Here is a 13,727-nt window from a genome sequence, read left to right as displayed (position 1 = left end):
AGGCCTTCCTCAAGGGGTTCCCAAATATCAGTTATGTCGGTGGATCCAATTGTAGTATACTGGTGAAGTCCGACAATTCTTCTTTGGAATACAAGTAATAAGACTAACTTGTCAGCCTATTAGATCTAGTGAACATATAACCATCCAGCATAGTGATACACAATGAGACATCTAACCTTAATTAGCTCCACAATCGTCAGTCTTGTTGATAGCTCTTCCCATAGCCTTGAAAAAAATTTTGTCCGAACCCTTGTCCTGCGATACATTGAAGAAATTTATACACACTATTGAAAAGCACCACAACATAGTAACTAGATGCTATCCATTAGAGAAGCCTATTACAACAACAACCAGCATCATAATGCACATGTATATCCACGAGTTGCCTATATATCATACAATTGCATTTTCGACTTTCATAAGCAGTGTATCTTACCAACCAATTGCATATATAGATAGCTAGCTAACTAAAAAACAATTATCACAAGTTCAATAACTATTCCGTGTTCCCAAACGGCATTCATCAAAACAAATTCATACATCTGACTAATATCATTACAAAATTCACCACATATCATAGAAATCCACAAGTTTAAACACTAAAATTTTGAGTCTGCTAAAAGAAATTTAAACATACTAATCAGCAGGCACCACTTATTACTTAAAAATGAGAGGCCAAAATTAGATAAGAGACCTTAAGCAGAGTCATGGCGTAAGTGATGTAGTTTCTCATCCTCCCTTGGCTCGTAATCCTAATCTCATTCTCATCAATTAGCGTCTCTGCTCTTGGCTTCTCCACTTCTGGTACCGATCCATCTTTGTTTTCAAAACACCAAACAAAATCGAACCACATCAGAGCCATGCATCAAAATCAAACCACACAAGCAGCTAAGTCGTAGACTCAGAGACATAAACACACAGGCCGTAGAAAATTTAAACAAAACGCAGGAAAAAGAGAGAGAGTGATTCAGAGAAATTTACAGAGGAAAAAGGAGGGAGTGAGAAAATCGGGAGGAGGAAGAAGAAGAAGAAGAGGAGGTCGGATCTGGGAGAAACATACCGTGTTTTAGGTTGAAAAGATGGCCGGAGATCAAAGAGCTAGGGTTAAGGAACAGCGACGACATAGCTTTAGGGGTCGTGTGCGGTGGTTCGGCGATCACGATCGAGGGCGGGGTGGCTGGGTTTTGCTCTCCATCTCCTAGGCTATCTTTTGGTGGTGGCAATGCCAAAAGTCGACGGCCAGAAGTCGAGCTTTCCTGCGTGACAGAGAGATGGTGAAAGGAAGAAGGGGCGAGCCGGGGAGAGAGATAGAGAGAGGTTCGTGTGCGGCCGAGAGAGGAAGAAGGAGCAAATGGGCTAGGGTTCTTTCCTTTAAATACTAGTCAATGTGAAATGTAAAATTTTGTGGAATGGAGGGAAATGAAAATTGAAAATTTGGCAAAGTGTTAACTAGCTAGCATATATAGTAAACACTAAAACTTAGACAACATCAATTCAGGTACATTGTCTGAAAGAGAGTGGCACAACAGATAACTAACAAACTGTTATGTAAATTAAAACAATCAGACAACATCTTTTTCAACCATTGTATTAATAGCAATTGCACAACAGAGAAGTAATAACTGTTGTGTGATTAAAAATAATCAAACGACATCTTTTTTCAACCATTGTGTTAATCAACCTTAAACAACATCAATGTAATAACTGTTGTCTGAATTTGATTCAGACAACATAAAAAAAACAACCATTGTCTGATTTACAATTGCACAATAGTAATGTAACAACTGTTGTCTGATTTAAAAATTCAGACGACAGAATTTTTTTTGCTGTTGTCTGATTATTTCAGATGACAGTTAAAATATTTGCTGTCATCAGATATGTGTTGTCCGATTCATTTTTTGGTGTAGTGATGCTCCTCAGAGCTCACCACAAGCGGAAGTCTTAATAAAGGTAAAGTCACAAAATGACTTCCTACCGTAAAGCTGCAATTGGCGCTACCTCAACATCAGCCACGATTTTCCTGACCTGCAAGATTAACCCCTACACCGTTTGAATGGTGCACCGGGTTGCCACACAACAAACCCAGTAAGCTTTTGCAAGCCCGTATGAGTAAACTCAAAACCACAAAGCAAAACACATTTCTTAAGTCACCTCAACCTAAACAATGATAAGCACACATCTCACACCTACAGCCATCAATTCCATATCCTTCCATATCGTCTTTACGTAAGTAAACTGGTGACTAAGCCTCATGCTTAGATCCTTAATCCTAGCATCCAATTACACAAATTTTAGTCAAACAAGACTTCCTCAAGCAATTTTTGATGCCATCCTAACGCCCTATGGCGAATTCCAGAATCACACTCATTCCCTCCCCACTGGAAGCCTTTTGTCATCAACATGACATCAAAGGTGAAAATCAATGAATTACCTTCCTATCCTCACCACAGAGTACAATTCATCACCACTATGGCTCTTAAGAAAAATCAAATCATCAATCAATACAACCAAGAAGAAACAAAGCAATCACATTTCAAAATAAGCAAAACAATTCGTGGTAACCCTTGCATATAATTTAGTTTAGGAGGTCACACTAAGTCAAGCAATTCAAATCATAGTAATCATCGTAATCCCACACTCTGACGTTTGTAGGTAGCCTCGGCCATCACAACAGTCTTCTCGATTATTGTTAACTTAATAACAATTCAACTCTACCAAGCAGTCGTCACACTGATCATCGCACAGATTCCACCGGTCATCACACAGATAGCCATCGTCCTACTGATCATCACATAGATTTCGAGGATCATCACATAGATAGCAATTGTCTAGTTAATCATCACACAGATAGCCATTGTCCTACTGATCATCATATAGATTTCAAGGATCATCACATAGATAGCAATTGTCCAGCTGATCATCACACAGATTTTGCTGGTCATCACACAGATAGAAATCATCACAAAAATTCATCACACTGATTCCAACAATTCATTACACAAATGTTCCTACACAAGCTTTACATGGCAATCATCACAAAGATTCATCACACTGATTCCAACAATTCATTACACAGATATTCCTATACAAGGTTTGCATGGCAATCATCACAAAGATTCATCACATTGATTCCAACAATTCATTACACAGATATTCCTACACAAGCTTCACATGGAAATCATCATAAAGATTCATCAATGCATATATATATATATATATATATATATATCTCACGTAAATATATATATATATATATATATATATATATATATACGTAGTCATTCACTCAGGAATACCACTAATACCAACTATAGTCATAGTTAACCTAATAACTCCAAGACTATAGGGTAATCTTGCTCATAACAAATATCGATCATGCTCATAACAAATATCGTGAGATTTACTCACCTCAGAATCCCGCTGCATCTTCACACGTTAACCAAATCAAGTACAATTGCCGAAATCCATTCAACAAGTCCAACAAGCACCTGAACACATAGGGTCTTGATTCAGTGCACGAATCACAAAGTGATTAAAGTTCGAAATGCTCGTTTTGAACTAAATCCCCAAAAGTAACTCCAATCGAGGGGAAACCACATCCGAAACCACCCAATGTCTCCGGAATACTTATACGATCTATACGTTAAACCCACAAGTCGATCGGATAGTCGGATCCTCACAGATCAAAACATCGAATGGTTTGAAACCGTAAAAACCCTAACATGCTCATACAATCTCCAAAAATTACAAACAATATATCGAAATGCTCGTATCGACAAGTAGATCAAAATTAGGAATAGAAACTATCCTTGAGGTGGACGGAAACCGCTGAAAAATACCAACACAGTGGCGGCGCCGTGGCCAATCCAAAGTCAGAATTTGGAAAAACTTCCAACACCAAAGTTCTTCATCTCAACCCCAATTTCAACTTTCATAACTACAACAAAGTCCAATTATAAACCAATTGATCGAATTTTACCTTAGAACAAATCGGACCGATTGAAACCCTAGAATTTCAATTCCAAAATTCGATCTCGACAAGTCGAATCGATGCAAGCCACCCTGGGAGAAGCATCTGCGTCCTCTGGGTTCCAAAAGCCCTCAAGAACCACCGGCTATGGTGGCCGGAATAGCCGACTCCAATCAAGGTGATTTTTAGCTCGGGTGCCAAACTTCCCGGAGTTGCTGCGTCGTGCATAGGCCGACCCACGTTGTGAAACTCCATAGAGTCATAGATGGAGTGAGGTGAAGAGACAGGGACAAGCATCTCGTCGTTGGTGGCCGGAGGAGGGAGAACGAGCTCGGTGAAGATGGCTGCTCGGGAAAACTCGAGAGAGAGGAGAGAGAAAAACTTTCCAAAAAGGGAAAATCTGATTTTTCTAATATTTTTCCGGAAATTTCCCATATATATCAAAATGGAAACTTTTCCAATGGCCATAACTTCTTCATACGAACTCCGATTTCCACGTTCTGCATGTCCACGAACTTGTATTGATGCGCTCTAGAACTTTCATGAAGGAAATTTTCGGAGAATCCCAACGTACCAAAAGTCAACCTTGAACCCCCCTAAATCCACACTTTACGAATAAAAATTCATCCAAACACTTCCGCTCCTACCACAAGCCACGAAACCATCCAATAACCATAAATTAGATTCCAGAAAATCTTCGGAAAATAAATATGAATTTCTGGGGTACTACAGATTTAAACTTTGCCCTTAATGTCAAAGCCTTGAGATGAAGAACTTGAAGATCCTTGAAAGCAAGCAAACTTCTAGGGACGACACAAGGGTGGATAGCGGCTAGGATCTTAATGTATTGCATGGCTTCTTCTGCTTCTTGCTTGAAGACGTAGAACTAGAAGACTAGAGAGTGGAATATGATTTTTGGTGTGTTAAAAGAATGAAAGAATTGATGATTGAAATCGTCCCAAGGATGCATCTATACATAGGGGACGGCAAACTTAAACTCCAAGCCTTCTAGATCCTTCTTTTAATTTTTAGGAATTATATGATTGATACACACAGCTCCAGCCAATCAAATAAATCCATGTCAGCTTTTCTGCGTCGTCCAACCAATGAGAAACCTCCAAAATTAAGTAGATTTTCACCATGAGTCTTTAAAGGAGATAATATTGCCAAATTTATGAAGATATTTTCTGATTGAAACTCCTAAAATTCGGCCAAATAGGGGTGTGAGCAACAAGCAATGTATTTGGACTTCACTACAAAAAAAAAATTGCAATCGCCACAGCACCTTGCCATCGCGTTGCAAAAGCCTCTTTTGCCGTCCTAAAAGAGGATTGGTGATGGCTATGCGACGGTAATGCTTCCGTTGCTATTGGTGGCATTGCCAATGCTATTGGCGACAACAATTTAGCCGTCGCAAGAGCATTAGCGAAGGCAAACATTTGCAGCAATTGCCGTCGCAATAATTTAGTGAAGGCAAACGTTGCGGCAATTGCCGTCGCCAATGCTATTGGCGACGCCACCAACCGCTGCCAAAGTTTTTTGCCGTCGCCCATAGCATTGGAAAGCTTCTTTTCCTCAATCTTCACTAGATTCTGGATTTAAAGCTTCCAACTTCAACAGATTCTTTACCTCCATTAAGCTATTGGAATGATTGAAGAGCTTCTTTACTTCCAACTTCGATAGATTCTAGAAGCATCAAACTATGAATTAGTATAACCACACTAAATTTAACTAGATAAACTTTCAAACTTGTGTAGTTTCAGTAAAAGAAAAATAACTTAGGTGATGCTATAGCCAAAACACCAGCAAAACAAAACCAAACATAAAACTCTACTAATTGCAGCAAGCTTCAACAAACAGAACCATAACGAAAAACAATTTCAAACAAGTATAGCCAAATGGTAAAAAGAAACACAGACATATCACGGACCTGATTAAGAGATAACTTCCTGCTCAATATAAGACAGAAAGTCTTTTTAATCCATCCAAACGAGTTCTTGGTCTTGGACAAATCATCATCATCATCCTCTATTGAAAATAGAATTTCTTTTATCATCTGTCATGCTGCACAAATGAACTGTACAAACATTAGTATAAAAAGGTAACACAAGGCAATAAATAGCAAGTAGAATATGTTAACATATTGAAATTATCATTTAACAAAGACTCAAAAATCTAAGCAGATATGAAGACTTATAAAACTAGGATTCGACCAATTAATACCCATACACTCAACCCTTGAAACCAATAGGAGGACACATATACAAAAATAGCACTGTGAAATCAAACTTACAAACTTATACTGTAATTCAAGAAGTTGAGGAAATTGTTTTCTAAATTGGTATTTCTATTAATATTGAAAGACAATCAAAAGCATTTTGAATGGCAACAATTTAACACCAATATATTTCCATGTAAATATAATTCCAAGTGAAAATGCATATGATCAATTAGTTTACATTGACAAACAAGACATGTATAGAAGAGGCAACTATGCATGCAAACATTAAGGCAAAAATCTTTAATCCAGGCATGTCCTTGAAATGTGCGCCCCCATATTTATAAATATAGTGTTAGCAATATATGACTCTGAAGTTTCTTTGTGACAATTACAATCTTTAAGTTTCTTGATGAGAATTATGTAGGCATTTCTAAAATCTGAGAAGTGCCATTACTTGGACTAATATACCCATAATCAACTCTTCAACTTGAACAAGCAAAAACCTATAAAAGAAAGAGAAGAAGAGATAAATTACCTGCATCCTAGCCTCATCCCGAGTTAATCCTATTTCCCAAGACATCTCCGATATAGTTAAACCTGAAACATGATACCAAGAGAATTAGAAAGAAAGAGGAAAAACGTAAAAGCAAGAAACATGCCGAGGACACAAGAAGTTGTCCTTAAAATCATACTGCTCCCATGATAGCACTACTACCAAATCATATAGCAAATACATATAAATTGCATCAATTGCGTATCAATCAAAATCTGAAACAGAAACATTCCCAGATCTTATGAATTCAAGAAAGCCCGAGGAACTAAAGGCACATAGGGTTTGCATATCTAGCTACAATGATTTTGGCCACTCCAAAAATTCCTTTACAAAACTATAATCAAGTTTGGAGCTTAATCTTATTATGGTAGGAGAACATATAAAGGCATCAAGTTAATTTAGGCATGACTCGAGATTAGTTGGTGTCAGAATGTAAAGAAAGAATATAAACAATACCTTTGAAGATTCTAACACCATTGACATTTCCATCCGCGCATCTCCTAAACCATCATCATCTTCAGTGCTTTTGTCCTCTTCTACACCCATAACACCTTGATCTTAACTCGTTTCAATTCTAGCAAGAGAGTTGCTTTTTCTACTCCATCCCTAACCTAGTCAGGGTATTCTAGACTACAGTCATTTCATAGATACCACGAAAAATGGAGACAATGAAATGCAGAAAGTACAAGCTAAATCATCATCTATGAACCAATATTGCACTACTCATCATCTAATAAGTCATATAGGTCAAACATACCACAAAGTCATTCCTGAGAACTTGTTCAGATGGTTGTGGTAAAATTACATCCTTGATGTCCTTTGCAACTTCCATATTTACAACAGTCATCTAATACCTCTAGCAAGTTTTGTATAGCTAAAGGATCAGTGTAATCGACCATTGCAGAAGTAGAACTTTGTTTCTTTTGTACAATTTCACTATGCATACATGAAGACAAGACCATTCCATCACATACATTACTATAAGAAGATAATATCAACCTCTCATGCCCCTTGGCATGCAAACCTGATTTCACATGGCAACATACATTTTCACATGATATACCAAACATGTGGGAAACAAGAAAATCAATAAAACAATTGAAAATCATGTAACGAAGAAATCAAAGTGAACACCAGGACAACAAAACGAGCTCCAAACAAGTAGAAACAAAGTATAGTTTCAATAACATATGTAAGAAATCAAGATGCATCAACTGCTCAGAGACATCTTGAAACTTCAAACTGACCAATCATGAACAATTAAGACAAGCCCATTGTAGAGCTCAAAATGTAATATAATATGACTAAATGTAAGTACCACTATTCATGGGTTCAGAGTCTGCAAAGGTCCCAATCCCAAAACAATTAAGGTACCAAAACCTCTACTAGCCTAGTGGACACAAATTGGTTCCTTTCTCCCGATGTTTTACTACCGAAAAGTTGAAAGCACAAAAAAATGGAATTAGGTTTCCCCTGTTCCTTTGTGATTTTCTCAAATTTCTTCTTGGAGTTTATAGAGGAAGCTGAAAGAACCAGACTGATTAGTAGATCTGCTGTTGAAGTGGCCAGATTTGATGGAAATTTGGTGAAGCTTGATCCGCCATTTTTCCATCAAAGAATAGCGAGTGTTTGGTGTCCGTAAATCAAGAGGCAAGAAAAAAAAAATTATCTAAAGATCGAGAGAGAACGAAAATAAATCTGAACAAAAATTTATCTAAAGAACAATCAAGATGGATAGAAAGAAGAAATTAAGTGTCGCTACGGGAGAGAACAGAGAAAAGGAGAGAGAGGATTTCTTATAAACCCTATAAAGATTGGGTTCCTTAATAAGAGAAACTCTGCGACAAAAGTTTATTAGTAGTTGACACGATGACACCTGCTTGTAGTAGTAAATTTTAGATGCTGTAGCGGAGAGATATTGTTTAGCCGACGTAAGAGATATTGTTTAGCCACGGAGACTGTAACGGCATACAAATGGGGTAGCAAATTTTTTCTATCCTTGTGACAGCAAGGCTTTTCCAAAGATAAAGAGCGGTCTTTCGCGACGGCAAAACCACGCCGAAGCAAACTGCCAAAGCCATTGGAATTATTTTTTGTAGTGCTTGATTCCATCCTTTTTGCATGTTGTAATCCCATAAAACTCTCCAAGGATGATGCCAAACCTTTCTAGAAGCCTCTAGGATGTCACACGTGCAATATTATTTTAAATATGAAGAATAAATTATACCATGGGCTTCCCGATGTGAATTGGGCCTCAAACAGAAATTCCCGTCAAAAGTCAGATTCGTGCATAGCTTGACCTTCCTATACTAAATCAGCCATAACTTCTTCTAGAAAAATGATATTGAAGCTTTGGAAACTAGACATTTGAGGCTTTCCAACATATAAAGATCGTCATCTAGCTTGTCTTGAGTTGTTCTCAATGCTCTGTCGAAGTTGACTGACTTGCACATGCAGATTTCTTGATTTGGCCTTTCATGTGTCTTTTCTCCTTGTGCTCTAAGGTTTTCTAGCCCCATTAAGACTCCTTATGTCTTCAAGATTCCTAGTCAAATAAGGACTCTTCACATGAAATGTTCTTGAACCTTCCGAAATCTTCTTTTGCTTTCCTAGTTCAACTGGGGCTCCTTGTGTCATTAGGATTCCTTTTCCTGGCAGGAGTAGGTTTCCTAGTCCAACTAGGACTCTGCATTTTTTACCATTTTTTTTCATTTGTCTAAACATGTTTCCTAGTTGACTCAGGATTCCTACTTTGATTGGGATTCCTAGTCGGACCAGGAATACTTCATTTCTTCATTTCAGCTCATTTCTGCATCCCTTGTGCCTACTTGTCATTTCCAATGTCTTACATCCTTCTCAGTTGCCCTTAAGCTTATTTCCTTATCATTTATTCCAATGTACCTAGAAAATAGAAACTAAGTTAAAAATGATTAAGTAAAGGAAATAACTAAGCAAAATATGAGAAGTTAACTATTAAAATGTCACATTACTATGCTCCTATCAACTCACGGAATAATCGTTGTACATTCTCAATTATAATATCATTAGTTATTTATTGACATTGAACTAAAAGAAAATGTACAGATTTTATTTTTGGTATTAGAAGATCGATGATATGAAGTCTGAATAAAGGGAAATAATGAGATTTCTAACATGTACTGTTAAACATTGAAATTCATTAACTTGATGTCTTAAACATTGATCTACACTCTTCTTTTTGCCAAATGGAACTATAAATTCTGAAAGATTACGGCTTTTACAGTACCAAAACAAATGTTGCGCCTGTTGCTGATCACTCTCATGTGATTCATGTCTCAAATACTCTTTCTAAAAGACAAGTGAGATAGCAACCTTGTGTGTCTATATTACTAAGAATTGAGACTAACTTTATAGAGATATGAATATGTAGCAGTATCAGAATAACTAGTCCATGTGGCATCTGATGCACGCATAAAGCTCCTAGTTCCACTCGATGAACTTCTCAAACTGGTCCCTCAAGGCTGTCAACCTCATCTCATCACCATAAGTACTCGGGTCCATAATCAACTCACGAACAAAGCTCAGCCTTTCAAGCATACTCCTTACGGTGGACATCTAGGCCAAACTACTGGTGCTGGATTGGTGCATAGCAGAGCTACTTTGACCATTCTAATCACCTCTTCCTTGCTGACATCAGAGCCCATCCGTGGATCCACTAGCTCCATTAGATTTCCTTTTCGTTGTAAACAAAAAACTGAAAACAAGCAAAGACAAAAGATTGGACATAGAAAGCAAACTAGGTGTAGTAGAGAAGTTGTCACGCCCCGAATTTTGAATAAATAAATTTAAATCTGAAACGCGATAACTTAACAAGCACAAGAAAACATGTAGAAAATTTTTCATTTAAATTAAGCATCTAAACAACTGAGATCACAATGTAAATACCGACGCGTTCTTTAGAGTCACATATTACATTACCGAAAGTTTACAAATTAAACTGAATGACAATTAAATAAGTAAACACACCCACCACAACTCACTACACAGTGGAAGACTTAAAACTAAGATTACCCTTCGACGTCCACGCTACCGAACGTACCCCTTAGCTTCGACGGCGGTTAATCGATATTCTAACCTGCACAATAAACCCTACACCATAGAATAGTGCACCGGGTTGAACAAAACAAACCCGGTAAGCTTTTTAAGCTCGTATGAGTAAACTCAATTAAAATGACTCACCTCACTCATGCTTATAATTTCTCAACTTGTTAGATAAATTAAAGCAACAACATTTAACTCCACAAAGCACTACCAAACATACGATCACACTAGGTAAACAATTAGTAATCCCTGCATAGAGAATTAGTTCAGGAGATCACCTAAAATCACACAATTCAAATCATAGCAATTCCTGCACATAGTTTAGTTCAGGAAATTACATTAAAACAAACAATACAAAATGCAGTAATCCCTGGATATAACTTAGTTCAGGAGATTACATTTAAAACAAACAATTCAAAAGGCAGTAATCCCTGCATATAACTTAGTTCAGGAGATTACAATTAGATCAACCATTAGAATGAGAAAGAAAATCAATAAGGAAGTCAAACAACTCACACTAAAATCGATGATCACCCATCAACTCCAAACACTCGAAACTCTTTTAAAAACATGTACTCTTGAGTGCCATAACACAAAGTTATCCCCCAAGAAGTACAACTGCAGACAGACTAGAGCTCTAACTGAATCGTAACTTGTCACCTTGGCCGAGGTTCAACCTTACGATATCTTTACAACCAGGTTTACCACTGTAACCTTCAGACTTCAGACTTCAGACTTTTCAGCCCTAAGAACAAACCTAGGTTTACCACTGTAACCTTCGGACTTCAGACCTTTCGGCCCTAAGAACAAACCCAGGTTTACCACTGAAACCTTCCGACTCACAATTGTCACATCACAACTCCAAATCACTCTTTCAACAATATAAATTATCAAAAGTCTACATATCACAATGCCACACCATCCAGATATATATATTCCACGTAATTATATATATACGTAGTCATTCACGCAGGAATGACCACTAATACCAATTATAGTTTTATAATTTATACTTCTCGAAAATCATTTTGATAAATATGATTTTGCATACTAATAATTAAATCTACTAAATCAAACATGACTAATTTATCGACCGAAACACCGTGAGATTTACTCACCTCCAAATCCTTCTGCGTCTTCACACGAACCAAGACAAGCACAAAATCATCCATACTCCGCTCACACAATTTCGTCAATCACCTAATTACATCAAGGTCACATTCAATACAACACAAATCACACAATTGACAAAACACAATTATACGACGATCCAAAAGTCGGATCGTCATCCGAGACCATCCAACGTCTTCGGAACACTTCTACAATCAATAAATCAAAACTACAAGTCGATCGGACAGCCCGGATCAAACATCGATCGAATCGAAAACCCTAAATTTTGAAAATTCAAAACATGCTCATACGATTTCCAAAAATTACAAACTATATATCGAAATGCTTGTACCGACGAGCAGATCGAAATCAGAAACAGAAATTGTCCCCGAGGTGGCCGGAACCTGCCGGAAAACACCACCACAGTGGCGGCACCGCCACTGGCCCAAAGTCAGAATTTGGCAAAACTTCCAACACCAAAGTTCTTCATCTCAACTCCAAATGAAACTTTCATAACTAGAACAAAGTTTGAATCAAAGCCATTTGGCCGGAATTTACCTCGCAAGTTTTGAAAACCGATGAACCCTAGATTCCCAATCTTCCAAATTCGAGCTCCACAGGTTGAATCATTGCAAGCCGTTTTGTGGAGAGTATCTACGTCCTCTGGGCTAGAAAAGCCCTCAAGGATCAAGAGCTATGGTGGCCGGAGGAGGGAGAACCCACGCGGGCGATTTCAACGTCGGCAGCTCCACTTCTCGGCCTTGTACCTCCGTGTAGGGTGCTTCCCACAATGAATTACCACCACAGATGTGTAGAGGGGACTGAGACGAGCAGGATTCCCTTTGGAATCGCGCCGATTGGTGGCCGGACGGTGAAGAAATCGGCGGGCGAAGGGAGAGGGCGAAACGGGGGTCGGGACCGAAGAGAGAGAAAAGTTTCCCAAAATGGAAACTCTGATTTTTCTGATAATTTTTCTGAAAAATCCCATATATACCAAAATGGAAACTTTTTCCAATGGCCATAACTTCTTCATACGAACTCTGATTTTCGCGTTCCGCATGTCCATGAACTCGTATCGACGTGCTCTACAATATCCGTGAATGAAGTTTTCACAGAATTCTAACGTATAAAAAGTCAACCCTTGAATCAAAGTTTTCTAAGCGAATAATTGCTCGAACTAATTTCCACTCCACCCTCGAACCACGAAATAGCTCAACGAACACTTAATTAATTCCCGGAAACCATTAGAAATTAATAATGAATTTCTGGGGTCTTACAGAAGTCCATGAAGCAATAATGACCAAAAAACTGTGCTTCTAGTTGGATGTACTGGAAGGTATTTGAATGAATCAAGATATATCTTACCCAATCCAAAAGGCAAACAAAGTTCTTATCTGCTCGAAATTTCATGTTCTTTCCAAAAATAATTTCCAATGCGACAACACCAAAACTGTATACATCTACGTTGTAATAATCCTATAGTGCATATTCCAGCGCCATGTATCCTCTACACAAGACAGATTGTTATCTGTGACTGAATATCCACTCTAGCATGAGGCATTTCATCTGAAACAACAGCTGCCCCAACAAAATATGTAATCAAGATTACATGTTCAGATAATATGATGGATTTTAGTATGCTATAAGCGTCCATGAAATTACTTTGAAATATAAAGTTTATGTTTGTGACAAGCGTGGCTTGTGACCCACCATTATACTGATACTGTCCCAACTTAACCACCAGTTAGGTGTTGAGTTTAATCACAAAAGGTCTTTGTACAACTGAGTGTGAC

Source organism: Rosa chinensis, chromosome 7, assembly GCF_002994745.2.
Source record: "Rosa chinensis cultivar Old Blush chromosome 7, RchiOBHm-V2, whole genome shotgun sequence".
In the NCBI taxonomy this organism is placed as follows: domain Eukaryota; kingdom Viridiplantae; phylum Streptophyta; class Magnoliopsida; order Rosales; family Rosaceae; genus Rosa; species Rosa chinensis.
The sequence above is the reverse complement of the archived record's forward strand: the minus strand, read 5'-3'. Positions refer to the sequence as shown.